The sequence below is a fragment of the Falco punctatus genome, assembly GCF_963210335.1.
Source record: "Falco punctatus genome assembly, chromosome: 6".
NCBI lineage: Eukaryota > Metazoa > Chordata > Aves > Falconiformes > Falconidae > Falco > Falco punctatus.
This window is the reverse complement of record NC_137585.1, coordinates 84,936,134-84,963,904: the sequence shown is the minus strand read 5'-3', so window position 1 is coordinate 84,963,904 and position 27,771 is coordinate 84,936,134. Positions and strand designations below refer to the sequence as shown.

The following is a 27,771-nucleotide window of genomic DNA, read 5'->3' as shown; positions in this document are numbered from 1 at the left end:
GTGTCTAGTCTAAAGATAGCAACTTTTTATGAAATTAATCACATTTTATTCTCTTAGGCACCAGTGGAACATACTGAAGTGTACTCAACTCAATGTAGGGTGTAATTCAGGAAATGTAATCACATTAATTAAAGATGTTTAAATGTTTATATGTAACAATGTTTGTCCCTCATTCCTGCAGGATTTGTTTCCATTCCCTTGAGCTCCTGAGACCCTCACCAGAAAATGCCACTTCTGTTAGAAGGCTGGAAACAGAAGAAGGTGACATGACTACACCTGGGCACTTAGCCTGGAGCCCCTCTTCACACCCGTGACCACCCACAGCCACCCCTGCCACCCGTTGCTGCATGAGCAACTGAAACACACTTGAAAGCCAGCTCAGCGTACCCAGTCATTGCACTAAGCCATTCAGAATTAAGGCCTGTGATACTCACCTATTTCGATGCACAGCTTTTTTTATTGTTTAGGAACCTGACAGCAATTGTCATGAGACAGATGAAACATCCTCTAGCCCAACACCCTTCCCTGAGAACAGACTTCATCTCACTTTTTTGCTGCACAGCCCAAACTAATCATGTGGTTTTCAAGGAGACCAAGCCCTCCAGGGGCGATTCAGCTGCCTAGTTGAGGTGCTTATCTCAGGCTCACATGAATCACCTCAGCCTCTCCTTCTCTCTCTCCCCCGATGATAGATGTTGCCTTAAATAACCGTATAGAGCTAGAAGTTAGGTGACTTGTTGAAGACAGTCAGGGTAAATGAACCACATTTTAAGTGGCCAGCAGCACCACTGAAGATCATTCAGACTGCATCCCAAACACCCTCCCTCTTAGATTCCTAAGAAAACAGGTTTCAGGACTTTCTACATCGGAAGTTGCATCGAGGTTTAAAAGTTACCAAAGGCCTTATTTTCTATGCATATGCCTAATCTTCACATCACTGACATCCAAAAAGCTTCCTGCAGCAATTCCGTAAGTTAGCTCTGCCTTGATCAGGAGAAGGAGCAGAAGAGGGAGCTGGACTTACTTTTCATTTAAGCCTGCTGTCTGATAATTGTATTGCTCCTAGTCTGTAGTTTTAAATTACATCGTGCTTTCTCTCCCTTGCATTTTTTCCCCTCAGCTGAAGAGTCTTTCTTCTCAGGAAATTTGCCCCAACCTTTCCCCCGCCCAGGGTCTCCTATCCTCTATTTCTTCTCTAGTTCTATTGCTTTGAGGGATGTCTTTGGGAAGACTGCAACTCTCCACACTACCTAAGATGCAAATATTTACAGATTTGTAGCATCACAGGGATAATTCTGATTTTGTTCTCTGCTCCTCTCCCAGTATTTCTTATTGCTCTCTTTACTTCACCGAGTAGCACTGCACACTGAACTGACATTTACAAAGAGTTATCCACTGTACCTCCAATAAGGTGTTGGGGTTTTTTACCCCCTCAGCAAGAAGAGGATTATTTCCTTTCCCCCTCCATGCATTATTTTGCATTTGTTGACACTGAATTTCATTTGCCTGTGTTGCCAGTTCCATGTTGAAAGAGTCTCTGCAAGTCATTTCAGGCAGCTTCGGGTCAGATTACTGTAAATAATTTTGGTATCCTCTACAAGTTCCGTCATCTACTTAAAACCAAATCATAGATGAATATGTTGAACAGCTCTGACAACAGCATATGTCTTTGAAGGACTTCATCCCAGCAACAGCTGCTGTAGAACAGGGATACTTATCAGGTATTCCAGTTCGTTTCCTAGTTTTAAACACTTAGCAATTTGTGAGAAGACTCTTTTTCTTTCTTCCTCTGGTAACTGTGGTTCTAACATATTACTGTGAAATATAGCTTGTACTTTTATTTTCAAAGAGGTTTTGACAAGGCATCAGCTAGATCTGCTGTATCCCTATAATAGCTTCCTTCAAAAACTTCCACATATTCACGAGAAACAAATTCCTTTTTCAGAAGACATGCTGTCTCCTCCCTGGTGCATTGTATTTCTGTTACCTGCTACTTCTATTCCTATTCTGATTTCTACCAAACTACCTAATACAGGAGCCAGATTTACTGATAATCTCCCCACATGACCCCGGAAGCCCTTGCTAGATTGGTATATTATTGGTTTATTTAAGCAGACAGCAAACCAGGAGCAATTTCTTATTTCCATCCCTTCGGAGCTCTTGCATGAGCAGCATCCAGCTCCAGTGCCTTGTTACCAGAATATTTTATTATTTTTTATTGTGAAACTTCTTTTAGAACTGACATTTCAAACAAAGCCAGGCAACTATCAAAGAGACATGTCTAGTCCAGTGGAAGGCAAGTCCCTGCAATCCCGCTGCCTTGAAGATACCAATAGCGGTTTTAGCAAAGCTAATGATCTGTAGTCTAAGAAGAGCAAAGGCATGAGAAAAGAGGGAGCGAGTACAAGGTATGAGGATGAGTCATACTAGCTATTTAAAATAACTGACATCTATGCTTCTGTTCATTGTGGCACCTAATATCATGCATGTCCTCAGCCCATTCAAACTGGAGGATATAGGTGTAGGCAGGAGCTCTGTTATGAGCCTATTGCATAAAGTTGCCACCCTTAGTCCCTCAGGATGGGACACCCTTGTGCACAGTTAAGTTGCTCCACAGTAACACCTCGGTCAACCTGGATGATGCGTCACTCTCCAGACACAGCAGGGACTTCCAGTACTGCGGATCCTGCACCACTTAACAACAAAGCGGGCGAAAAACAAGCACTTCCACTAACTCCAGTAAACATGGAGCTGTCCTGCATTTAAGGTGGTGACAGCTGTAGCTTAGGCCCATGGGGAAAATGATTGATATAACTCTCTTGCCACGAAAAAAAAAGAAACACAAAGCCAAACATATATAGAGCGTTCCCCTGCCCCTCCCATATAGCTTGATTATCATCTCATTTTTGAGCAGCTATGCACTTTTATTGTTTTTATTTGTCTTTCACTACAGCTTTTGAAATGTAGGAATTTAACTGAAAGCTGGAATTCTTTCTAATTGACTCTGAGGAACTGTGCTTAAGCAAAAAATACCCCATGAAATACTGCAAAAATCATGAAAGAAGTTAGACTTTAGCCTGTGCTTAAATGATGTGGCAACACTGACAGTTTAGCATGTGCATCCGGAGGTATATAATTACATAGGTTTGCAGCTTTCAACCACGTCACTTCATAAAGGCACTTGCCCAAGCATTGCTCAACATTACATCAGTGCAAAGAGGCCAGGATTTCCAAGGTTGGATTGGTTTTATGGTCTCTCTCAGCAAACATGTAATTCAGGAAAGCCTAAGCACTTAGAAACTAATATTTTTTTTTTAACAAAAGGTCCAAGCAGAAAATAGCTTTGCAATTCCTTGCAATAATTTAAACATTATCAACATAACACTTAAGTACTGCAGTTACAACCCCATATTTAGAATAGCATCCAAAAAGCTAGAAAAACTGTTACTACACTCAGAGGATTGTTAATTCTTCCATCTTGAAGGAAAAAAAAAGTTTAAGAAGCTAAATCAGTAGCACATTAACACAAGTAAATAGATTTTTAAAGAAGCTGGTGGGAATTCTCCAAATTCATTTTTGCCAAGGACCCCTCTGGGACTGACTTCCACTGCTGCGCTATGAAAGCTTCATTAGAAAGGTGTTATAACAACATCCCAGAAACAGCGGCAGAACAGAGGTTTTTCTTCTCTCCCTTGAACACAGCTTGCAACTTCTCACACACTGAGATGAGCAGCACAGACTCCCTCTCCCTCCAAAAAGCCTACCTGCAATTTTCTTCTTCAGCTTCATATAGACACAGAAGACAAAACAGATTACCCCATGAATGAACAAGCCAACTAGCTGTCAGTCAGACCAGGCAATCTTGGTACAAATAGTGGAAGATTACTACAAAATACATAGTTTGACAAGCTGACAGAAATCACTCTTGTCAACTTGCAGGCCACTTCAGGTGCTGTACTTCCCCAAACTTTTTTTTTTTTTCTCACGACTGTAAATGCTGAACTACATTTTTCTTATGTCCCCAGCACAGGGTGGTTGGGTTTTTTTGGTATGATTCATAATCAGCTGCTTTGAAATCTTATTTTTTTCCCCCGTGACTTAAGTGAATGTGTCATTGTCACTTGGGAACAAGCAACAAAAAGCATGAACAGGAGCACGCTCAGCACAGTGAGCAAGGCCAAATATTTTTGGATCTCCATCCTCCAGCACTACTAGAATGATTTCAAAGTTTCTCCCCTAGACCTTGCTTTCTGCTGCAAACTGCTACCCCTCACTGAGAAGTCAGAAGTGGCTGTGCCAATTCAGTCTTTCATTTTAATTAAATCTAAAAATCAGGAGTTATTTAACATTATTTTATACTGCTTAGAGCCAGTAATTGGCCTCCATGTGCCTCCTCTCTTTGCAGCCAAGGGCATAATTTTGGCAGGTTCACATGGCTTTTGCTCACCAGCACCGAGTACACAGACCCTTTGAGCCAATTGGGACACAGCTAACAGATGCTCAGAGAGGATGTTATGGTAGTTTTTACAAGGACTAGGCTCTCTTTGCCTGTTAGACAGGATTTCTCACCGAGGTGAGCCAGGAAAAACTAATACCTAAGTAGAAGCTCCTTAGCAAGGCAAGAGCAATGCAGCTAACACCCATTTCTTTTAAGGGGTATGATAAACCCAGCTCCAGTGCAGGGAAAAATGAGGTTACTGGAGAAGAAGCTGGGCCCAGGCACTACAGGTCTCACTCAGAGTACAAGCACCTTCAGCACTGACCCCTCTCCAGCTTCACCATGGCACAACCATTTCCACTTGTACACGGCGCAAGAAGACTCACTGTATTTGCAGATATGGGCCGCTCTTGATCACTTGGTTTTGGACCAGCAACAAGGTTAGAGCGATTTAGCTACGACACTGTGAACAAGGTGGGCAAGGGACACCTGGCTCAGTGCCACTGTCACTGTGCAGCCTCATTCCATGGGGAAATGTCCCTGGCTCCCTGCCAGCCTGGTCAGGCTCTGTGGGTATGGCAGCCCCGCCACCAAGGAGTTAAAAGTCCCTTTGGCTCCCAGGGAGGTCCCTTGGACTCTGTTTTACCCACTTTTAGCAACTGGGGCAGTAACCTCAGGGAGGGGCGGGAGGTGCAGCAAACACCTGGGGAAGGATGCTGCTGCACCTTGCCAATCCTCCGGCTGCAAAGCTGGTTTGGGAGCTGCCTCCTTCCCCCTGCCACCACCCCCATGCCTCCCTGCCCGAACAGGAGGGCTACCACACCTTTCCCCTGTGCCAGTTCAGCTGCTTGCCTAACCACAGGCAAGCTGGGTGCGCGTTCACATGGAGTTTAAAAATAAAACCTCTAAAAGAGCACCATGTTCTTTTAAAAAACCCAAACAAATCGCCCCCAAATCAAATCATCTCACAGGTCCGGTGCAAAGCACAACCACGCCAGAAGCTGAATCAGCTCAGAGAGGAAGCAGCACCCGCCAGCTGCAGAGAAGGAGGGAGAGGGGCACAAGGAACTGGGGGCAGGATGGAAACCACTGAACTCCACCCCGCCCTGAGAAGAAAGGGGAACAGCACTCAGCCTGGCAGATACTTTTGCAGACAAAGGACGACTACAAGCATATTACAGTCTCTGGGAGGTAACCCCACTGGCTTGATGCATGCTTCAACATCATGCGCGTGCCCTGCCAGCAGCAAGCCTTCATCACCGCGTGCGTGCAGTCTCACAGCACCTGAGCCACGCAGACACTAGGCTACACGGGCTGCAAAGCAGTCCAGGCCCTAGCCATACTGAGAGTCCCAGCTTCACAAGTGTAAATAAGGCACGTATTTATTTACTTCCCATTTTTAAGCACTTAAGATTTAAATTGCTCTATCTTCTCAAATTAATCCCAGAAACAAGGACATTATTATTCTTTTAAGAAAATGCTGACATTGCCTCAATCATTTGACTCCAGAAGCTGGGGATAAACTGTTTTCAAGGCTAGTAATAAAAACGTACAAATCAGCAATAACCTACAAGACACACATACATCTTTCCCTCTGAAAACTCCCCTCCACAGCTGTCAAGCAAGATCTCTTGCAAACATTGCCACAGGTCTCCCTATGTCTCAGCACCACCAGCTCCCCAGCGGCAGCCAGTCAAGGTGCTTTTGAACCCCACTTCTCTGCTGCTCAAACCCTGCCACTAGAAAACTCATCCTCATGAAGTTCTACAAGGAGAAGTGCAAAGCCCTGCACATGAGGAGGAACAACCCCAGGCATCAGTATATGCTGAGGGCCACCCAGCTGGGAAGCAGCTTGGCAGAAAAGGAGCTGGGGGGTCCTGGTGGACACCAAGCTCAACACGAGCCAGCAATGTGCCTTTGATTAAAAGAAAGCCTATGGTGCCCTGGGCTGCATTAGAGGCTACACCTGGAGTACTGTGTCCCGTTCTGGGCTTCTCACTACAAAAGAGACATGGACATACTTGTGGGAGAGTTCAGTGAATGGCCACAAGTACAACTAAGGGATTGGAGTATCCCTCCTGTGAGGAATGGCTGAGAGCTGGCACTGTTCAGCCTGGAGAACAGAAGGCTCAGGGGCAATCTTGTCAATGTATGTAAACAGCTGAAGGGAGAATGCAAAAAGGCTGGAACCAGGCATTTTTCAGCGGTGCCCTGTGACGGGAACAGAGGCAACGGGCACAAACCAACACAGCAGGTTCCCTCTGACCATCATGAGACACTGCTTCACTGTGAGGATGACCAAGCACTAGCACAGGTTGCCCAGAAAAGTTGCAGAGTCTCCATTCTTGGAGATATCCAAAACTCATCTAGACTTGGTCCTGGACAACTGGCTTTAGAAGGCCCTACTTGATCAGGAGGGTTGGATCAGATGACCTCCAGAGGTCCATTCCAAACCTCTACCATTCTGTGATCTCAGGAAATGAAACCCACATCAGTCTGTCCCCTAACATTATTATCAATGATGGTTAGTATGAGTCAATACCCAGATTAGGTTTCCTAAGCACAGTTAAGACCTCATCTCGAAGGTGGGAAACCAGCAGCACACTCCACTAGTTGTGTAAGAGTGTGTAAGTCCAGAAGGACTAAGGCGGTACAAGCTCAAACTGTGGTCAGGTATCAGGTGCCATGGAAAGTGACACCCAGTTGATGGCAAAATAATAAAGTCATTGGCCATGCCTGGATAGTATTGCCAGCCAACTGCTTAACCATGCAGCAGTACAGCAGAGAAGTGAAAGATGTGAAGAGTTAACAATGTGCACTGGTTCAGAGAGCTTGGAGGCTGATGGGATAGGGAGGTGAGTTGGGGAAAGAAGAGCCAGCATCTTCTGCGACACAGCAGCGTATGCCCAGGGTTACAAACCCAAACTAGCCAGCACAACACATATTGGCCACCTTCTTAATTCTTTTCCTGAAACTTAATCTTTTTAGAATCTCTGATGAGCTGTTTTGCCTAGAAGAGTTTTAAAGGCCATAAATGTATTGCCTTTAAGTTCCATATTATCGGAAAAGGAACAGTAAGGATGTCCTCACTCAGCTTTCACTCCTATGTATCCATTCCTCTATCCCCTTTTACCACCTCTGCAGAAAAGCACCATTGCTTTGCTAGCTCGACAAAAGCTTGAGCTGGGGAAAGAGTTAAGTTGTTGTATAGACACTTACAGGTAGGGAAGTTGCAGGAGATCAAAACATATGGGAATACATACTATAGAGCACAGAATCAGCTTCCAAACACATCCCAAAGCCACGCGACGCCTGCCAGAGCATCTTGAAGCTGATCATTACTGGAGGTCCTAGGAGGCCCTTCCTCGTGGGAAGCTGAGCTGCTGAGCCCTGGCTCCCTGCCAGCCCTGTCACGTGACCACCCTCCCAGGGCCAAGGCTGCCAGCACTAAACGCTGAACTTGGTCCACCGGAATGAGCAGCTTTGCTTGTGCTGAGAAGGGAAGATGTGTTAGGTCAGACCCATCCACTGCTAGCCGTTCTTCTCCACCATCTTCTCATTTGCAGCTTGTCTGTGCCTAAAGGCAGAGCAACCCTCTGCCCTGACCAGAAAAGAAAGCCATGAATGCTATAAACTTCCTAAACATCCCTCCTGCCAACACCTGTCATTCGCTTCTACATTTCCTATTTGCTCTGTTTTCATTTAAGATATTATATGACTCAGATGAGGCCTCAACAGCTTCAAAAGAATTCCTGTGTCTGACTGCCTCAGCTTTATTAAAAGTAACTGAGCCATTGATCATCATCAGAAGGTGTAGTCTCAGGAGAAAAGATATAATTTGTAAACAGATGATCCTATGAACACAAACACTCCTCCAGCCGTGGATAACAGGGAAACAAGTACGTGGCTGGGGAGGCGAGAAGCCCCTCCAGCACATCGGCAGATCATCTTAGGGATAACAAGGAGAGTCACACTTTTACGAGCAGCCTGGCTAACAAGAACATGCTCTTCCAAAGGCAGGGCAAGGGGGAGAAGCAATTTTCTTTTGCTGTTGTCAAGTCTCTAAAGGCGATTTCATGGTGCTGTCTTAGGAGGCGAGCAAACAAGACTGCTCATCCCTAAAATGACCAGTTCCGTATGTTCAGAAAGGGTGGCTTTTTTAGCTGACAATTTGCATACACACCCTTGTATGCTGTATTTCATGGCTGACCAAAGTGTGAAGGCTGGAGAAGGGAATGCATGACTGCATGGCAACAACTGTGAAAACTCAAAGTAGTTCCCTTCCCTTACCTCTAGCTAGCTACAAACAGGATCAGCCTGTCAGGGCTATGAAACTTGTTTCTACAGAAACAAATTAACAAAGATCAGTACGAGGGATTAGAGCACATAAAGAGTGAAAGATGCTACATAAAAGCCTGTTGAAGCACCTGCCAGGTACAATCACTCGTTTTTCAAGAGTAGCAGACCAGATATCCATAAAAACATGTAGGAAGACTTTTTAAAATAAATGCCTTCATATGAAAGAACAGGACAACTCCTGGCAAACATTTAACTTTAATACGGTGCAGGCTCAACAGCTGGTGCTGCTGGAATGGAACTGCTATTGTGCAATACTGGTTTTTGGAAAGAAAAGGATGCCGAAATCTGCACCAGATGCACTGCATTCCCCAAAGAAGAGTATATTTAGCATATTCAGTTTAACACCACACAAATCATATGGAAGCCACCTAGGACCTGCAGAGGTTCATCAAACAGAAAGTAGGCATCTAACCAGGAATAGTCTCAAGCAGAGCAGACATGGCCAAGGTCCTTCTGGTCAGCAGCCAAAATCCTCATTACGTAGAAATAACAACTCGGTAAGTCAATGTCCCTGAATCAGCTGGGGCAAGTGCCTGCCGTTCCAGGAAAACCACTTGGGAAAGTCCTTTTTACAGAAATCATTGTGCATGGAGGGAAAAAAAAAAAAAAAAAAAAAAAAAAAAAAGAAACAGCCTAACAACCTCAAGTTATCCTTGCTGCTGGGCAAAGACATCATGTGAATCAAAACATGGCAGCTAGCCACTAAAAAGCCCAGGTGAGCTTAAGGTGAAATTCAGCTTGCTTAAGTTCATATAGAGTATGCATCAGCAGCTTACTTTGCTTTGGGGGCTACGAGCATCCATCAGTGTGTAAAGGTGCTTAAGAAAAGAAATGGCAGCACTGCCATGTAGTTCTTCAAAAGAAATGCTGTAGCACTCGGCAAATTCAGGGCTCATCTAAGCTCCAACAGCTTCTCTAGGCCGTCTAGAGTTTCCTTTGAAACATGTATCTATGAGCACATATGGTCTTGGAGCACATCCACACACATTCACCAGAACGGAATGAGAGTGGGTGTAATACATAAGACTACCCCTAAGAAAGGGAAGAGGAAGAAGAGAGCATAAAAATCCTGGCATAAACAAACAGCTGCCATTTCTAGCCCTTCTGGTTGAACCCCTCCTCCATCCCGATGCCACTCTGTAAGATGCCTTGTTCAACTTCAGAGACAACCAGAGAAATAAAAGCGCAAAAGCACACACTTTTACAACCCAATTATGACCACTTATAAACATGCTATAAATCTATTCACTGCTTAACACAACAGGTACATCCAGCAAATGCATTTGCTCAGTGTGTACCCAATGTAGCTTGATATTCTCCATGTAGCTTAAGTGTGCATGTTCACGCAATAAAAAAAAAAAAAAAAAAAAATAATTAAACAAATCAAGTCTGGATTAGACTCAGTCCACAACAGCAAGGAAAAAAAGAGTAATTATTGACAGTGGCTTGGTTAAGCTTAGAAAAGCTTAAAAGAAAAGGATTTTTCCATAATTGCCTTCTCTAACCTTTTCTCCAAGCTCAGTGGGTACATTACCTAAGTCAGCAGGAAGTTTAGCCACTCCACATGAAATTAATAACGTTTATGGGCCGACCCATTGCCCACAGCCTTCTCAAAGCTTTTTAGAACAAAAGCTATGAAGATGTTATTGTCCTTCCATCAGGAAACAGTCCATACCACACTTAGCTGCTTAAACCAAACCAAACCAACCCCTGGCTCCTTTAGCAGGCAGCAGTCCCTGAAGACTGAGCCTCCTCTTACATATTCTCAAGAGGAAATTAACCTTACACACAAATTACAGGAATAAAAACAAGCTTCTCAAGAGCAGTGCATCCCATCAGCTGACCTGCCAGCACCTAGCAGGGCAGCAGCTCCTGCACCATGAGGGCATCCCTCGCCCCAGATCGGGAGCTTTCCTGCTGGCCTTGGCACAGCTACCGCCTGTGCTCACCGACGCGAGTCAGCCCTTACGTGTCTGCCCCGTCTGTCCACAGAACAGAGCTCACCAACGTTGAAAGGATGCGTTTCAAGTTCGGGTGCCTATAAAATGGCTGTGGAGTGAACTTGCACACCAAGCGAGAGCTTTCAGCCTGACTTTGTATTCAGGTATACAGAGAACAAGATAAACTAGTTTAGCTAACGCTGACCCATTTTCACACTGGAAAGGACCAACAGACACGAGAAGTTAAAATATGTTTCTTAAGAGATGCTGCTCATCTGTTTTGAGATGGCAAGCATGAAATATTTGAGTTTGTGATAAAACTCCAGGCGAGGACCAAACAGAGCAAAACCAGGTCAGCATCCTGACTTAACAAAATTGTGTTGAAAACCATTAACAGGAATACAGCACACATGCTTTATAAGACTTTATAAGCTCTCTCTCTTCAGTGTCACAGACCAAGAAAAGAACAAGAAAAATCAAGAGAGGGATAAACGACACTGGCTGGGAATTGATTGCCACCTTTGAAATTTTAGTGGAACAGTTGGAGTAAGAAGCTGACTGCAGCCGAACTGAAAAATCACTATGTGTAGCTAGATGTGTAGCTAGATTACTCCTCTACTGTTGAACCCAAATTAAAGTGTTCTTCCCACAGGCAAGGCTGAAGATTGCAAAAAAGCTGTAATTTACAACTTAGGAAAGTTTAGAAGAAAGCCCTGCAAAACTTACATGACTCTTGTACTTAATGGGCAGAAAACCAAAGGACAGATGAAACTTCACGTTGGTTGATACAATGTAAATACTATGTGGCACGCAGGATGCGAATAAGCCAAGAAGCTGATGAACTGGGTTAAAGAAGAGTTCACCTCGTTCAGTTCCTAGCTACAGCCAACCTTCCTTCTCTGCAAGTCACTGTTCCAAGCTGTTACACAGTAGCACAAACAGAAACAGGTGGTAGACTTTCAGCAAACCAGACCCTTACTGCAGCCAACATCATGAAGCGCTATCAATACCAGTTTGAACAGGCGATTCTTCACGTTTTTTTGTAATTAGGTAGTGAACTCATCTACAGGAAGCATGAAAAGTGAGTGTGCAAGGCACAAGCCTTTTAGCAAAGTGCCGCAGCAAGTACTTTTGTCCCATTTATTTTCCAGGAGTGATCACGCCTTGGACACATGCCCATTTCTAACCATTTATTTTTCATGTCTGGACAAGGCAATATAACTTCTACACAATTTAATCTCTTTGCTAATAGACTTAGCTATTACAGCTGAAATACACAAGCTTAACAATAAGGCTAAAATACCTCAAAATACTTAAATCTGAGAAATGTGTTTCCTGGCTTTTGTTCAGGACAAGTAGAAGCAATCAGCTAAAATGCCGCAGCCGGGGAACTGCGGCGACTGCGGCCAGACCTGTGAAGAGGTTATGTTGGACTCTGCACAACTGCCTACAGAAGAACAACTCTCCAAGCAGGGCACAAAATTTAGCTTAAAAAAAAAAAAATCTTTAATTACCAGCGAAGCTCCTCCAAAGGGCCAGGAAGCACCTGGGTGCCCCAACAGCTCGCCTTGGCTCCCTGGGTCAGCGCTACCCTAAAATTACAGGGACGCTGGGCCCAAAACCCCCGAGGATCATTTTGCCCATCACGTTTCCCCACAGGGTTGTTTCGTTCTGCTTTCAGGCTGCAGTTCAGTGAACAGGCTGTAATTTACCTCTTCACCCTCACCCTCAAATTTGTTTGGATAAACAGGCTCTCCTTTGTTCCAGGCTGCTACTACATTTACACATTGTATTGTAAATCAGCCGGTACAAAGCAAGGCAGGCCCCTGAATGAAGACACTAGCATTTTTGTTCACAGCAAAATTAAACAAGTAAAAGGCACAGAACTCCATTTATAACCCCAGTCTGGAAACAATTGGTTTTTAAAAGGTGAGAGGTTTTAAAAAGTTTACTAAACAAACCTAGCCAGTTACAGAGTCTATCGTCAGTTCACAAACAAGTTCAAGGCTGTATAAATTGCCAAAGCAGTGTTATTTCTGAAGAGAACTTTAAACAGTTTAAGACCGTTTCAAGGGGCCAAGAATTATTGGCAACTGATTTATATTTTATTAAGTACACAAATAGAGAGGAAGGGAATGGACTATTGGCCGTGTCTATTAAAGACAAGAGACCTAAATAGCATCCAGGAGCTACAGGATAAACATCACAAAAACTTCACAGTAACAACAGTTGAGCAGAGGAACAGACGGCTATGAAGCCTTCCCCATCAGAGGTCTGGAGGAGACGTTCCACAAGCATCTGTAATGAACAACTTCACCACCACTGATTCTGCCTACAAGAGACAATGGACTCTGTACATGGTGTCTTCAGATCCCTCCCCAAACCCATTCTCCATTATTTTAAATGTTCTTTTAAATAAACCGAGTTTGCTGAGATCTCTCCCATAGGTTGGTAGTTCAGTACAGCTCAGCAGAAGAGAGATCAAAAGTAATCATTATTTGATAGGTGCCCAGGTTTTCTGGAATGCTATCAACTCAGTCCCATAACTGAGCATGTATTCACAGCAAGAAAAAAATAAAATTAAATTTACACTGGCTGATCCAAAGGCCAGGAATAATTGCATCTGATGTTGACCGCAGTCCAGAAGTGAGGCCTCCTGACGGGATGCTATGGAAAAACTTCAGCTGGACATCTGTAAGATGTCATTCACTGATGCAGACAGCCCTGCATACTTCATGAACATTAAGCTTAAAAAAATTAATCCCAAGTCTGAAACATAAATTTAAGCAGCAGAAATATTTTTATTCCTTTGATTAATTTAAGGGGGATGGGGACAGAAACGAGATGGATTTGGGTTTAAAAGCTTTTTTCCCCAATTACAATATGTTAAAATAAGAAGTCTTCTACAGGCTCCTTTTGGTACATCTACCATCTGTGATACAAAGAAATGCCACACTTCAGTAGCTTCAGATCAAAAAGAAAAAAAGAAGTCAGGAGAAAGAGGGCATGCCCCTGTTTCACGTTTCAGGAGCCAGGGCATCACGGTCCACATTGTAATTCTGACATGATCTGATTGTCCATGTTTACCCTCAGCAGCAAAAGCAGGAAAGAGAAGGCGGCTTACAAGCTCCCACTCACTCTGATCCCTTCAGAGGCCAGAAAGCATTTGCTGAACACGATAAAGGGAAGCTGAACCTCTGCTTCACCACCAGCCCCAGCAACACCGCAGCCAACTGCGGCCGTTTCTTCCCTCAGGCACCCCCTGAGCATGAGAACTGTGGCTGAGGTGCCTGACCAAGCCAACAGGCCCTCGTCCACAAAAAAATAAAAAATCTGGTATGGATGTGAGCATGGCAATTTCCCCCTAAGACCACTGGAGCAGTTGGCTCCTGCCGGCATGAGGGCTGCCACGTCCTCCGGCAGGGAAGGAGGCAGAGAGGTCCCGCTGTGTCTGCGGAGAGCGCTGGGGATGCCACGGCCAGAGCCTTCTCCCAAGCACCACGCATGTCCCTGCCTGGGGAGCACAGTGGGCTGGCACGATGCCTCCCACAAGCTGAGTTCAACCCGCGGGCCTGACCTACTCATATTGCCCCCTGTGCCCTGCCCTGCCCTTCCAATCCTGCCTCTTACTAAGTGATCTACCTTTTATCTCACTTCTTTCCACCTTCAAACACATCATTAGCAGACTAATCAGCACTGGAGTGCTTCCCCTGCCGCCAAGCATCACCTGGAGCATGACCAGGGCTTTGCCCTCTCTCCTTCCTCTTCCAAGGTGCCCTTCCTTCTTCAAGCGGTGTTTCATATGGGGACTCTTTGGTTTCATGCCTTTCACATGAAGACGACACAAACGTGGAGAGAGCACCTCACAGGATAGGTGATGCTCTCACCTGAAGCCAGATCTGTTTCTGCCCTGAGCTAACGCAGTCTGCACAGAAATGATGTTCGATGGAATGAAAAGAAGCCAACAACCCTTAAGCCTGTGAGGTTCTGGAAACCCTGTAATTTGTGCTGTGAAGAGAGATTACAGCCCATCTGTCCCAGCCGGAGTACAAAGGAATTCAGAGTGACTTGTGCTCCCCCTCCTCACCTCCCCCGGCCCCCTGCTTAGCTGAGTAACTAAAGCCAATATAACCGTGCCCCTAACTTGTTGACATCTGCCACTTTGCCTCTGCCGTGGCTGTCCTGGGGACCTAGGCACTGCACTTGGGAAACCATACGTTACCTGAAATCATCTCCTAAAATCTGGCATGACACAGGCTTTTCCTACGGTTTAGTCTGAACCTGCACTGATGGACTCTGAGTGCCCCACCACCAAGATTTATTTTTCTGCTTGGAGATAATGCTGCTGAAACATCTGTAAAAACAAATCCATATGCTTTAACTTTAAGCTCTTGCACCAAGTATTAAAGTGACACTGCCAGATTAAAGGGACTGCAATATATTTTTTTAATACCCTATTATGAACTCTCCCTCAGATTATTACCAGTAAAAGAGTTTTTAATATCTGTTCTTTAATTTAGGTGCCTGATACCTGCCTGTCCTCTATTTTTGCCCCATTTTTTGCTCCAGGTACATATTTACCGAGGCCCACCTGGCATTTTACTAAGCTCTGTTCCAGAAGCTGCAGTGGTGGAGGTCGGGGGAGCCCACGTGTCACCACACAACTGAGGGCTGGGACAACGTGCACCTGTGGCAATGCGGGCCTGTGCCTCCCCCAGACACGTGGTGGAGGAAAAGTGGGAGGCAGACATCCCACAGGGAAGGAACACGCTGCCATCCCAGTACAGCACCACCCCAAACCTCCCACTGCCAGAGCAGCCCTCGGTCATGGACAGCAGCTGCCCTTCTGGCAGCCACCTGAGCACTGCTGCTTATTGCCAGCACGGGATGGGAATAGGTATTGAAATTTTATAACAACAGGCAACTCACCCTGTCACTTCCCATTTTAGTAATTTTTTTATTTTGACAAGCAGGGGCGAATCTGACCAAAAGGCTCCTAATAGGAAGACCATACTGAGTTCTGAACAAAGAAAAATGTGCTTAAAAGCTCTCAACTACTGTCGCTGTGGTGCACGAAGACAGTAAGGAGCTGTAAGATGCTTTTCTGTCTTATGTGCCTTTGACTACAGGGTGACTAAAACCTGGAACAAAATCATTTAGCAAAAACAACTCAAAATCAAAACAAATAAACATCCCCCAACAATATTCCTCCAAAGACACAAAGAAATAACTCAGTGTCTTTTTATTCCTAAATAAAGGCAGGCAAGAAGAAAGCGCGGCTGTCCCTGGAAGTGCTGCAGGCAGGAACTCCCAGAGGACAGGACAATAGGGACCATCTCAGCCTTGTGCCCAACAAGTTCCTTCAACTACTCTGGGTCTTGGTTTCCACATCTGCAGAGTGGGGATAATAACAGGTCTTTACATCACAGGGGTGTTACAAAGATCAATTAGTTAATGTCTGAAAAGCGCTTTGAAGATATAGCAGGTGGTGAGTATTATTATGCAAATAACATGATTTAAGAAAATCACAAGTGCTGGATTAATACTAATCCCTTTGATATTTAAAAGACACCATTTTTTCATATTTTAAAGCAGTAATCGTTTATGCTATAGCTTTCCACGGCTGCTGCAACAACAATTTTTAACCTTTTCGTACAGCTCAATATGTAAAACTCCTCAGCAGACATCTTCACAAAATCCAACCTTGACTCAAAGCTAGGAGTAGTGGAAGAAATTATGCATGTTGATGAACTGGATAACTATATTCTATGCAGGAATATTTCTCAGAGGATAGAATGTCACAGGCCTAACTTACTGTAACAAACACTGCAGAGTCTTCTGGTTTTCGGGCTTTTTTTGGAAGCACACTAATTTCACGCATAGAGGCATTTGTAAAACAATAGAGCTGGTACCTAATTATGCCATTTTATGTGGTGGAAAGATTGGAGAAAGAGAGAATAACATGGTTCATTCACTTCTTCCAAGGCTGCCTATCTGAATTGTAAAAAAAAAATAAAAAAAAAAAAATTAAAAAATAATCTAATGTCATATGACCTCATTCAGTGGTCTTGCAGGAGATCAGGCCATTGCAATGTCTGCTCCAACCTCCAGCACATAGCCACACAACCGCTTCTGCTTTAGGTGGATGCAGGGAGTGGGGCAGATAGCCACAAGCCAGCCCAGAAACACAGCCTGGCTGAAAGCCTGCAAGCCACAATGGACACAAACAACACATGTCAACAAGAGAGTTGAGGTAGGATGGGGATGAAGAACCTGAGGTGAGCAGCAGCATCAGAAACCAAGAAGACCCACTGGTCTCCTGCCTCGCCTTTGCCAGACCTCTCTGTGAAAGCAAGGCATCCCACCCAGTGCCTAAACCCCCCTCCCCGTGCTTCCAGGACTTCCACTGCCACATTCCCTTTCTGTGAGGAAGCCTGTTTCTTGTCTCCTGCACCGTAAAATTTAGTGCAAAACAGCTGGTGCACTTGGTCTAGGAATCTGTACAATATTGCTGTGGTTAAAAACAGCTTAATATTAACCCCCTCTGGAATGCATGCCTGAAATTGATATTAACGAAACAAGATCAGATATTAATATTCTGTACAGCCGGTTCCTCAAGCTGTGCTGTAGCGTCAAATCAAATCTTTTCCCAAGTCAACATACAAAACACAAATAGAGGATGGCAGGTAGTATTGACATAGGAGGAAGCAGCAAAAGTGTTTTAAAACTTTAGAAGCTCTTAAGTGTGCAGCTACAGGGAGCTACGCTTCCCTTCCTACCACATCTCCCACAGCAGCCATTTTAATAGCTATGCAACACAGTAATAGGATCCAATCTGTACACTTAGTTGTTGGGGCTTTTTTAGTCTCTCAGTCAATATTAAAAGCATTTGCATGCTTTTTAGCAGGGAGGAATGATTTTGCACCCCAGGAACAGCGAGGCATTTGCAGTGCTCCCAAGGAACGCCGGCAAAGGATTTCCTTTGCATGCCTCTGCTGGTGATTGATGTTCTGATACTTCATTTTAACTGGACCCAGTTGTGCAGATTCACAATTTAATCTTCTCCTGTAAACATGCTCTCAGTGTAACCTTAGTGTGTTCTCGTTAGTTGAAGTTACACAATTCACATACAATATAGATCCAAAACACCACCTGAGGGTCTTTCTTCAGCCAGGAGGAGACCCTTGAGGGTCTCCAAGCACAAAGGCCTTTGGACACATGATTTCTGCTCCTGGATCTGCAAGGCCTGGGGAATAAATCCACAGTTTTGATCCTAGGTAAATAAGTACAGCCCCATCCTTCACTTTACTCTCCCATGAAATGGGAGCCACCTCCTCTCCGGAAAAAGTTCTAATGATAGACCATTCCACTGAAGAACAACTCCCAGGTGGAAGGATGAGGTGGCATCATGCTGCTTCCGTCTTCACTGGGAATTAAAACTCCCTTTATTTCTAATCCAAGGGAGAAATTTAATTTCTCCCTCAAGAGTACCCCTTGCCCACAGGTGGCTTGAGGTCTGGTGTACTCTTATCTCCACACTTTCAGTTAATTCACCTTTTCTGAATGTTTTGAGTTTGTGCAACTGCTCACTTGAGGAAAGCAATCTGATTTTCTTGTAATCAGCTATTCAGTTTGAGGTACACGCATCCATCTTATTTAAAGTAGGCCATAGATATTTACAGCTAAAACTAGTAATGGAAAAAATATTACAGCCTCCTCAAAACTTTAACATGTGCAGCCTCATCACACCAGAGTTAAAACCCAACTTAGATGTCACCTAGGTTTTTTTATCTCTTGCTTGAAACAGCCAAGTAATATGAAGTGGCTGCAAGGATTGCTCTCATTAGCTACCCTTCCCCAGCACTCAGATATCTGCTGCCAGGTTTCTCCAGACAAAAGGATGAAAAATAAACATACTGTCCCCGCTACACCCAAAATCATCTTTAAACTATGCACACACACACAAAAAAAAGGACCTATTTAACTGTGACAGAGAAGGAGGTAAGATGTTGCCTTCTGTCTGACCACAGAGCAAGAGGAAAGCCATTCAAACCGCCCCTCAGAGGACAAAAAATAATAATCTGGATTTCTACCTGGTTTGCTGATCTTTACACGAGATAAGCCAGGAAGGTACAGGTCCACTGACTACCACTGCCCACCCTTCCCCAGGAGACGGGCAGAGAACACGAACAGGTATGTACTGAAGAGGTGACTCTGATGACTTTTAGTTCAGCCACAAATCTTCCAGACTGTTGTTCTCCTGGCTTTGGTACAATCTTCATCACATTTGTAATTGCATTTACCTGGATGGCTTTAATCTTATTAAAGATTCACAGGTAAAAAGCAGAGGCTGAACCAAATCTCATAAAGCAGTGTCTGCTTCACAGGGGCTAGGCTAAGCAGAAGGCTAACTCAACTCCTAATTTCTCCTAGGTTTGTAAAGATTATATTTATAATTTCACTCAGGAACAAAATATATCAATTGAGCTGAGGTTTATTTGAACTAAAGAGCAAAAAATGTTACTGTGTCGTTTGGGGTGTTTGATCTTATGCTTTATTGAAGCACAGCTATTTAAAAATAAATTATTCCAGGAACACATTGTCCTTACCTTGTGGCTGATACATATATTTTTATATATTTAAAAGAGATTAAAAAAAATTAGTCATATTGTAGTATTTCCTCTCCCTTCAGGTAAACATAAAAGCTTAGAATTTAATCTGCCTTAAAAAAATATAATCAGCTCATGCATTTTAGGGACTACTAGTACAGCCAAATTAGGCTCTTGCAGCTGAGTTCACTGCTCTGCATTTGGCACAAGTATAACTGGTATAACTGAAATATTCCAGAAGACAGATATGTTACATTCTTTCAGGTGTTTTGACTTAACGTTTATGGTACTCAAGGAATTTCTATTAAAAAAAAACAACCCTACCTTCAGCAAATTTCAAAAACTTTACTTGGGAAACACGAAGAGAAAGTTTTCATATGACAGAGCATACTCTCCATTAAAAACACATCAATTGTAACTATAAAATCTATTATACATATTATATATAATACATATAATTTTATATACAGATATGAAATATATAACTTTTTTTTTAATAACAGAGATCCTATTTCTGAAAAGGAGAGCACTTCATGCATACAGCTACTTTTATGAAGTGGTTAGAAATGTGTGAAGGAGAACCTGTATGGGTTATTAAGATACTGCCCTTCGAGGCGTGTCAAGGGAGCAAAATTGCTAATGGCCTTTTGGGACAGGGGGGCTCCAGCTTTCTATTTGTGTTGCCACATGCGTGAGCTTTAAACTGAAGTTGTGTTTGTTCTCGTGGCCGCAGATTGCAACTCCACTGTTGATCTGAATTCCTGCAAGCCTCATACACTTGGGACCTGCCTTCCCTCATTTAGAGGAGATCACATAATGGTTTTTCCTCTTTACAGCCATACCATCCCCTTGTAGCCAAGCCTCAGGGTCAATAACCTTAGGTCTAGTTTTCACATTTAACAAATTCTCCTACTGCTCAATTGGCAAAGGCTGTTCAATGCCTAGGCTGGAGCTAGATATATTAAGTGTTAACCATTTCTTTGTCAGCTTTTTAAAGTCATATTTTGTAATAGTTACCTGCACTCACCTCCTTAAATTATACACCATTATGGCATCTGCATATCTTACTACAGGTATCGTACCCTGTGGCTGCTGTGTACCTGCCATTCCATCCAGACCCCAACCATAAATGTCATGGTAGCACCTGGAAATCCTTCCAAGCTTCCTTGAAGAGCCTAACAGAGGTAAGAATCTTCGTATTTAGGTGAAGTCTGTTTAAAAATTATTTTTTTTATATGTGAAGAAAATTATCTATAATTCTTTTACCCTATCCTTGATATTTTGATTTTCTTCCTCTGCTGCAAGCAATAAAACAGCTTTACATTCAGCACATGAATAGCAGAGATTTTTTAAAGCCTCACATTTTACAGGGTTTTCCTAAAGCTTCTTAAGAATTTGAATGATCTGTGCAATAGCTCCATACATAAAAACACAACTTGGGCATACCAATTTCAATCTCCCCCTTTATTCATTACTTAAAGAGCTATGAACCATCCTGGGATGCCTTGCGCTAGGAGGGAAGGTACATAACTAATTTCCTAACTACTCTGTTTACTTTGCATACCTTGTGGGCAAAAGTTGGCAAGAAAGGACTGGAAGCTGTTTGCTTTGAAATTATCACCCCATTTACAAGATTCAAGACCAAAGTCTTCTAAAACGAGGTAACAAGGAAAAGGAAGTGACTATATGCACGGTTAATGCTACAGAGTGGGCTAGCAGTGCACGGGAGGTCATCAGCTGAGAAAGAAAACAAACTGGTATCGAGAAAGCTCCCCCCGCGAAGTGCATTCGGACACAGTATTTAAAGCAGCCATAGAGAATAAAGGCATAGCCAGTTCTACGCAAAACGTCTGTATTCAGTTTAAAGTCACCTCTTATTATTCCCAATGGAAGTAAAGCTACACAGGGGCACGGCGGTTGTTGAAAGCACAAGCTTAACACCCTAACTCCATCTGCAAAGGCCTCCTTCTCCCTGACTAGTAGGGCCACCCAGGAGGGGATGGGCAGCCAACAAGATTGCTACAGACACAGGTGGGGCTTGATAACACAAAGAATTTGGCAACAAAATTAGTTTCAGTGGATCCTGAATCCTGGGTCTGGGTTTTTTTTGGCTTTCAGGCTTCTCAATTCAACGTTGCAAAATAATGTGTGTTTGCAGGGCCGTGCTGTGAAACACGTCAGTGATGCAATAAAACTTTAAAATACTTTTTTCAAAGCCATGTAACAGCTACACTATAATGCCAGAGCAGTTCTCCCGTCCAGTTCACAGCACAGCTCCACAAAACAGTCATGGTAGCACAACTAAGCAGCTACTGGCCAGCGATGGCAGGAACCACTTAAAGCAGAGCTGCCACCAAAGATTTCATATTATTGAATGATGGTCTGTGCACGCTGCTAACCCACTTGGAACAGAAATGCTCCTCCCTGTGCCAAGTCAGCTCGTGGGTACAGAAAGCCTGATGTGGAAGTGCCTCATGGAAGTGCCTCGCGGAAGGCTTTGCTCAAGCCAGGAAATCTGGGGATGCAGGTCTGCTTTTGCACAGAGGCTTTTGGGGAGAGGACATAGGATAGTTTACAGAATTGCCAGGTCACCAGCCTTCCTGGTCAAGAAGGAACGCTGTAGCATCCACTTGCCCTACTTATACATGACAAAACTACCGCTAACATTTATTTTTTGTCTACAGATTCCCCCCAAATTCCCCCAAAAGATGCAATGCCAAATTTTTTTTTAAAAACCCAATAAATCAGAGAAAAATGAAATTACTTGCTAAAGACGGAAAAAACAGAATGCATGAAGTCACCAGTCAAGAAACCTACAGGACCCTACTGCATACAAGGGACCGCACAGATGGCACTCTGGACACCAAACCTACAAACAAAGCAGCCTAGGCTCCTGGTATTCCAGTAGATACACCTGTTTTGGCTGAACAATGCCACTGAACTATTAGCACAGCGTAGCAGCATCACAGTTTGATCAGAGAAACACCAGCAAACAACCCAGCCATGCCAACTAACTGTACGTGAAAGGTGTGAGCAAAATAGGTGTCTGTGAGAGGGAAGGAAAGGAAGCAAATACGTAGCCATTTCTGGCCATGAATTTACCAGTCTCTTCTTTTCTCAAAAAGCTGAGTAATAACATATGCAAACTCTTCATTGCTGTCTCATTCAAAAGCTCCTAACTTCCAAGGCTGCTAAACCCTCTTCTGATACCACAGTTCCCATTCAAGTATAATTCAAGTAGATTAATTATGCCACAGACAACAGAAAACGCAGTCTGCTTCTTCAAATTATCAGTACAAGAAAACAGCATGAAGACTTCAGTTTCAAGGATGCTGTTTACATCTACTCACTTAGTTTACAGGCCTCGGGATCAAAATAAAAAGATAGTAACTAATTGCTACAACTGGGAAAAGTAAATTGGAAAGTTCTTACCAGGTACACCTGTACACAATAATTTGAAGAGCGGCAGTATAAGCAATGCACATTGCAAAAGTGCAATTAGAGAAGTGGAAAGGGTTACTCTGAGCAATTGAGATACTATGTTTTGATAACTAAGTTACCCTGGAGATGATTCACACACGTAAATTGCTTAATGTCATTTTGCACTACAGGTCCAGAAGGTACAAAAATATGCATAAAAGCCACTATTAAATCACACAGTATCCAGGACAATTGCAAAGTGAATACATTTTCATCCCAGATTATTGCACTAAGTTTGAGGCTGTAATATTTCAACCTATGTCCAAAGCACATAAACCTCACACAGCCATCTCTTGTCTTAATGCACCAAGCCAACCACACTGCAGCGCTCTACAAGAGGACCTCCTCCTCCTCAAGCAAGCAAGATGCTGCTTTGGAAGAAGAAAGGGAGGTTAAAAAACCCCAACCCTCTGTTCAAATGAGTTCTTAGCTCACCTGAGCAGCATGACAGCCACTAGCGAAAGGGACCTCTTGGGACTCAGGCTTCTGTGCAAATAGCTTCCAGGATGAAGTGCCTTTTGACGTGTACTTGTTCCTGCTGGGAGAGACACAGAAAAGATGCTTCAGAGAATACGTAAGACAAGGGACTGGGCAACATACACAAAGAGAAATAGCTTGCTCAAGGCGTTTATGGGCATCCTAAGCAAGGAATTATTTTGGAGCTGGCATCTCAATACATCATAGAAAATTCCTTGTTTTCATCTATATAAACGCAAAAGGAAGAAGAGTAAAGAAGGTGAAATCTATTGATTTTGCACTGAATACAGCAATTGAACACTTCAAGATACGTCATAACAGCCAACAAACATCAAATCAACAGAACTTTAAAATCAGGATATCAAAATATATAGGCAAAATAGGTCAAAAATTACTGAACTGAAAGATCTCCCAAAATTGTCATTACTGAGTAACATCAGTGTGCAACCACAAACCTCCTTTTTCAAGTTGCAATGACTGGAATTATGCTCTATATTACCTAAGTGTTTTATTAGCTACCTGGAAATAAGCATGTCCTAATGTAAAATTAACGGATTACATGGTTTAGTAGCATGATAAATAAAAATAGAAAAGAAATCACACAGTGTTAGCTCAATTCTTGTCAAGCTGGGCTCATTCCAACCAAAACAGTCTTAAGATATCTGAATGCAGATACACGTATCCAGTAACAAGGAATGCAGGTCAGGTTTGCAAATCAGAGGGCCATGACCTTACGAAGCAAGGAAACAAAAAGGGATGCGGAGGTCATCATAGTCTTGCAACTAAGCATTCAGAGCTTCTGATGTTATTAAAAGGGCTAATGTGTTTCATGGATGCAAGATATGAAAAAGATATGACAGTGAATGGAAATACTGAATGCGGGGGGGTGGGGTACGCAATGGTAAAGAGTGACACTGAAATACTGTGCCCAGTTCCATGGCTGATGCTCAAAAAAAGATGCTGAAAATTAGAGAACATGCAGAGCACAGCCACAAAAGCAATTAGCGTGTAGAGGGGAAAAAAAGCATTATGTATAATCAGATTTAAAGATTCAGTCCTTCTGATAAGCCACACAGACAACTGACAGCTTACTTGATCATCTTTAAGGAAAAAAAAAAAATATCAGCAATGAAAAAAACACTTTAATACAACCACGAGCAGACTTAAAAGGGACCAACAGATGCAAGTCAAAAGCATAGAAGGCTCCTGTTAAAAACAAGATATGAATTGCAACAGGGAGAAATGAACAGGAACAAAATTCTTGAAGACATAGTCTCTTTTTCTCGGTACTTTCAGGATAACATATGCTTTAGCCTAAGGATTTGTTCGGCCTATGAGCAATGCCAAGTGAGATGGTCTAACAACTGTAGGACTTGATGGCTCCACTGACCCTAAACTCTGAATGACAGTCTCAAAAAAAAAAAACCCAACCAATAACAACAAACCAACCCTCAAACAAAACCAAAACCAACTGAAAAACCCAAAAGCATATTGCCCCGCATTTTCAATAATGCTACTGAGCACTGAATTAAATGCACAATGGACTGTGAAATGCTTGCAGATCTTCCCCCAGCTAAATGTCAAATGAAGAGGCCATCTGTTAATAAACATAAACGTTACCTCTCTGGAGTTTTATCCAATGCACTAATAAGTAAACTCATACCACCATTTAGTGCTACAGGATTGCCAAAGCAAGTGAAGTCTTTCGGGTTTTCATTTCAACAGCTTGGGTGGGCAGAAGAAGAAAACACCTGGAGCATGTGGCAGACACATTCCCAGTCACGAAGACAGCTTCATGGCTGTAGAGTTACAGGCTCTTGAGAAACTTCTTCAAAGTACTCACAAAGACGCTTTCTGCCTGAGTAAAGGCCTTTCAGACAAAACCACCTCCACTTAGCATGTTTGAGAGGAAAAATATATATCCCCAAAGTTACCCATTTCAGTTGCTTTTCTAGGTTTGTAACTTATACCTCAAAGGGCGATGTGCATGCATCGCAATCCCAGCTAGAGTTTTCATGGGGTGTTAAGTCAGTTCATGACAGAAAAAGGCCCAGTTGCTGATGATGTTAATCAAAACTGCACAGAAAAATTTGTTAAAGCTTTTTAACTACTTACTAAACCCAGAAGACTGGAAATAGAAGAGGTTAAACTATTGCTTTCATTGCCTTACAATTCAACAGGCCCAACATCAAGTTAATACCAATTTGCCTCATACTGATTAAGTGAACATAGCACACAAGTTCAACACGCACTGTGGCAACATTAAGGAACAACAAATTAGCTGGTCTTCTGACGTATTTTAGAGAGAAGCTGCACATTTTGAACTTCTAATTGCAATGAGCATAATCAGATCCATTGAAGGGAAAGGACTAACTAGTACAAGCTGAAGGAAACCATAGCCTACTACTATTAGCCATTGCAAGCACCATGTATCTTTAGAAAAGAAGCTTTTATTTGCTGTGTATGCCTAGGCTAAGTACAAACAAAAGATTATTAAATTGTCCTTCTGATTCAGGACAAGAGAGATCACTTGCACCCTTTTTACCAAATCAATGTGGTGGGGATTTTTCTGCCCTCTGCTTTCTTCCTATGGTAGAATACATTTGACTAATCACTGTTTTCCCACTGGGAAACACTGGTTAAAGAGCTGGTCCTTCACAAATTCTAAATAGTGATGCAACTAGGAATGTAAGAGCTAGATCTTCTTTATATACAGCTCTTACATACATCTGTCAGAAAGAGATACTATCTCTTAAACTATCTAGAAGACAAACAAAAGCCCTGGGGAAAAAGACATGCGTTCACTCCTGAAATTTCTACATATTTAAAACACAGTCAATTAGTACAGACAGAAGGTTAAGCTTGAACTGTGAGAGACCTTGATTTCTGCATCACTTCGTCAAGAGACCAAGCTATCGCCCCAACAATCCCTCTAGACATAGCAAGGTTAATGTCAGGTTTATGTGAGCTTCCTTCACATCGACATGTCACCTTAATCCAGCTTAATTAGAAACGCTAGCCAGGTCTAGGTCTATTCAGCAATAAGCATGAATGTACCTTATTCTGAAAAGGTAAATCCTGTAACAATTCACTTGAAGTACTAAAAATCTCATGAATTTTTATTTAAAGCCATGCTGATCACAGGTGGTTCCTACGTACTTAATCTGGCAGAGTGCTCCCAACAGGTCTACCTGTGCAGGTCCAGCTAAGAAGTAGGGACAGGACAGCTCAGGGGTAGAGCTTGTCCACAGCTTCCTGGTTTGCTGTAGGCCCGAGACAGCTTTTGAACAACTTTAACAGAAAGAAGGATAGATAACATACCACAACATAAAGAAAACCGTGACTGTCAAGTAATACAAATTCCATTCACTGCAAATTGCCAAAATCACAGAATCACAGAATGGTTTGGGTTGGAAAGGACCTTAAAGATCATCTAGTTCCAACCCCCCTGCCATGGGCAGGGACACCTTCCACTAGACCAGGTTGCTCAAAGCCCCATCCAACCTGGCCCCGAACACTGTCAGGGATGGGGCAGCCACAACTTCTCCAGGCAACCTGCTTCAGAGCCTCACCACCCTCATAGTGAAGAATCCTTCCCAATATCTAAATCTAATCTCTTTCAGTTTTAAGCCATTCCCCCTTGCTCTATCACCACGTGCCCTTGTGAAAAGTCCCTCTCCAGCCTTCTCTAGGCCCCCGTTAGGTACTGGAAGGCTGCTATAAGGTCTGCCCAGAGCCTTCTCTTCTCCAGGCTGAACCCCCTCAACTGTCTCAGCCTGACGTCATAGGAAAGGGGCTCCAGCCCTCTGATCATCTTCATGGCCCTTCTCTGGACTTGCTCCAACAGATCCACATCCTTCTTATGCTGGTGGCCCCACAGCTGAACGCAGTACTCCAGGTAGGGTCTCACAAGAGTGGAGAAGAGGGGGAGAATCACCTCCCTCAACCTGCTGGTCATGTTTCTTTTGATGCAGGCCAGGATATGGTTGGCTTTCTGAGCTGCAAGCGCACATTGCTGGACCATACACCAACACCTCTAAGTCCTCCTCCTCAGGGCTGCTCTCGATCAGTTCTCCACCCAGCCTGTATCTGTGCTTGGGATTGCCCCAACCTATGTGCAGGACTTCGCACTTGGCCTTGTTGGACTTCATGAGGTTCGTGTGGGCCCACCTCTCAAGCCTGTAAAGGTCCCTCTGGACAGCATCACTTCCCTCCGGCATATTGACTGCACCACTGAGCTTGGTGTCATCAGCAAATTTGCTGAGGGTGCACTCAATCCCACTATCCTTGTGACTGACAAAGATACTGAACAGCACCGGTCCCAATACCAAACCCTGAGGAGCAGTGTTTGTCACTGATCTCCATTTGGACATCGACTGCAACCCTTTTGAGCACCATTTCCCTATCCACCAAATCCACATCTCTTCAGTTTAGAGACAAGGATGTCACATGGGAGTGTGTGTCAAAT

The 27,771-nt window shown here is 43.4% G+C and overlaps 1 protein-coding gene across 3 annotated transcripts in view; it reads right to left on the bottom strand.

Moving 5' to 3' along the window:
• The window catches only part of PLXNB2 (plexin B2), a 267,859-nt gene that overhangs the window by 234,118 nt on the left and 5,970 nt on the right, over nt 1–27,771 (bottom strand). For 2 of the 3 annotated variants that reach the window (XM_080393894.1, XM_080393895.1), the window contains exon 2: nt 23,262–23,364. The gene's annotated coding sequence lies outside the window, so the exon portion shown is untranslated. The remainder of the gene's footprint in view (nt 1–23,261; nt 23,365–27,771) is intronic. The other variant, XM_080393896.1, reaches the window with a different exon arrangement.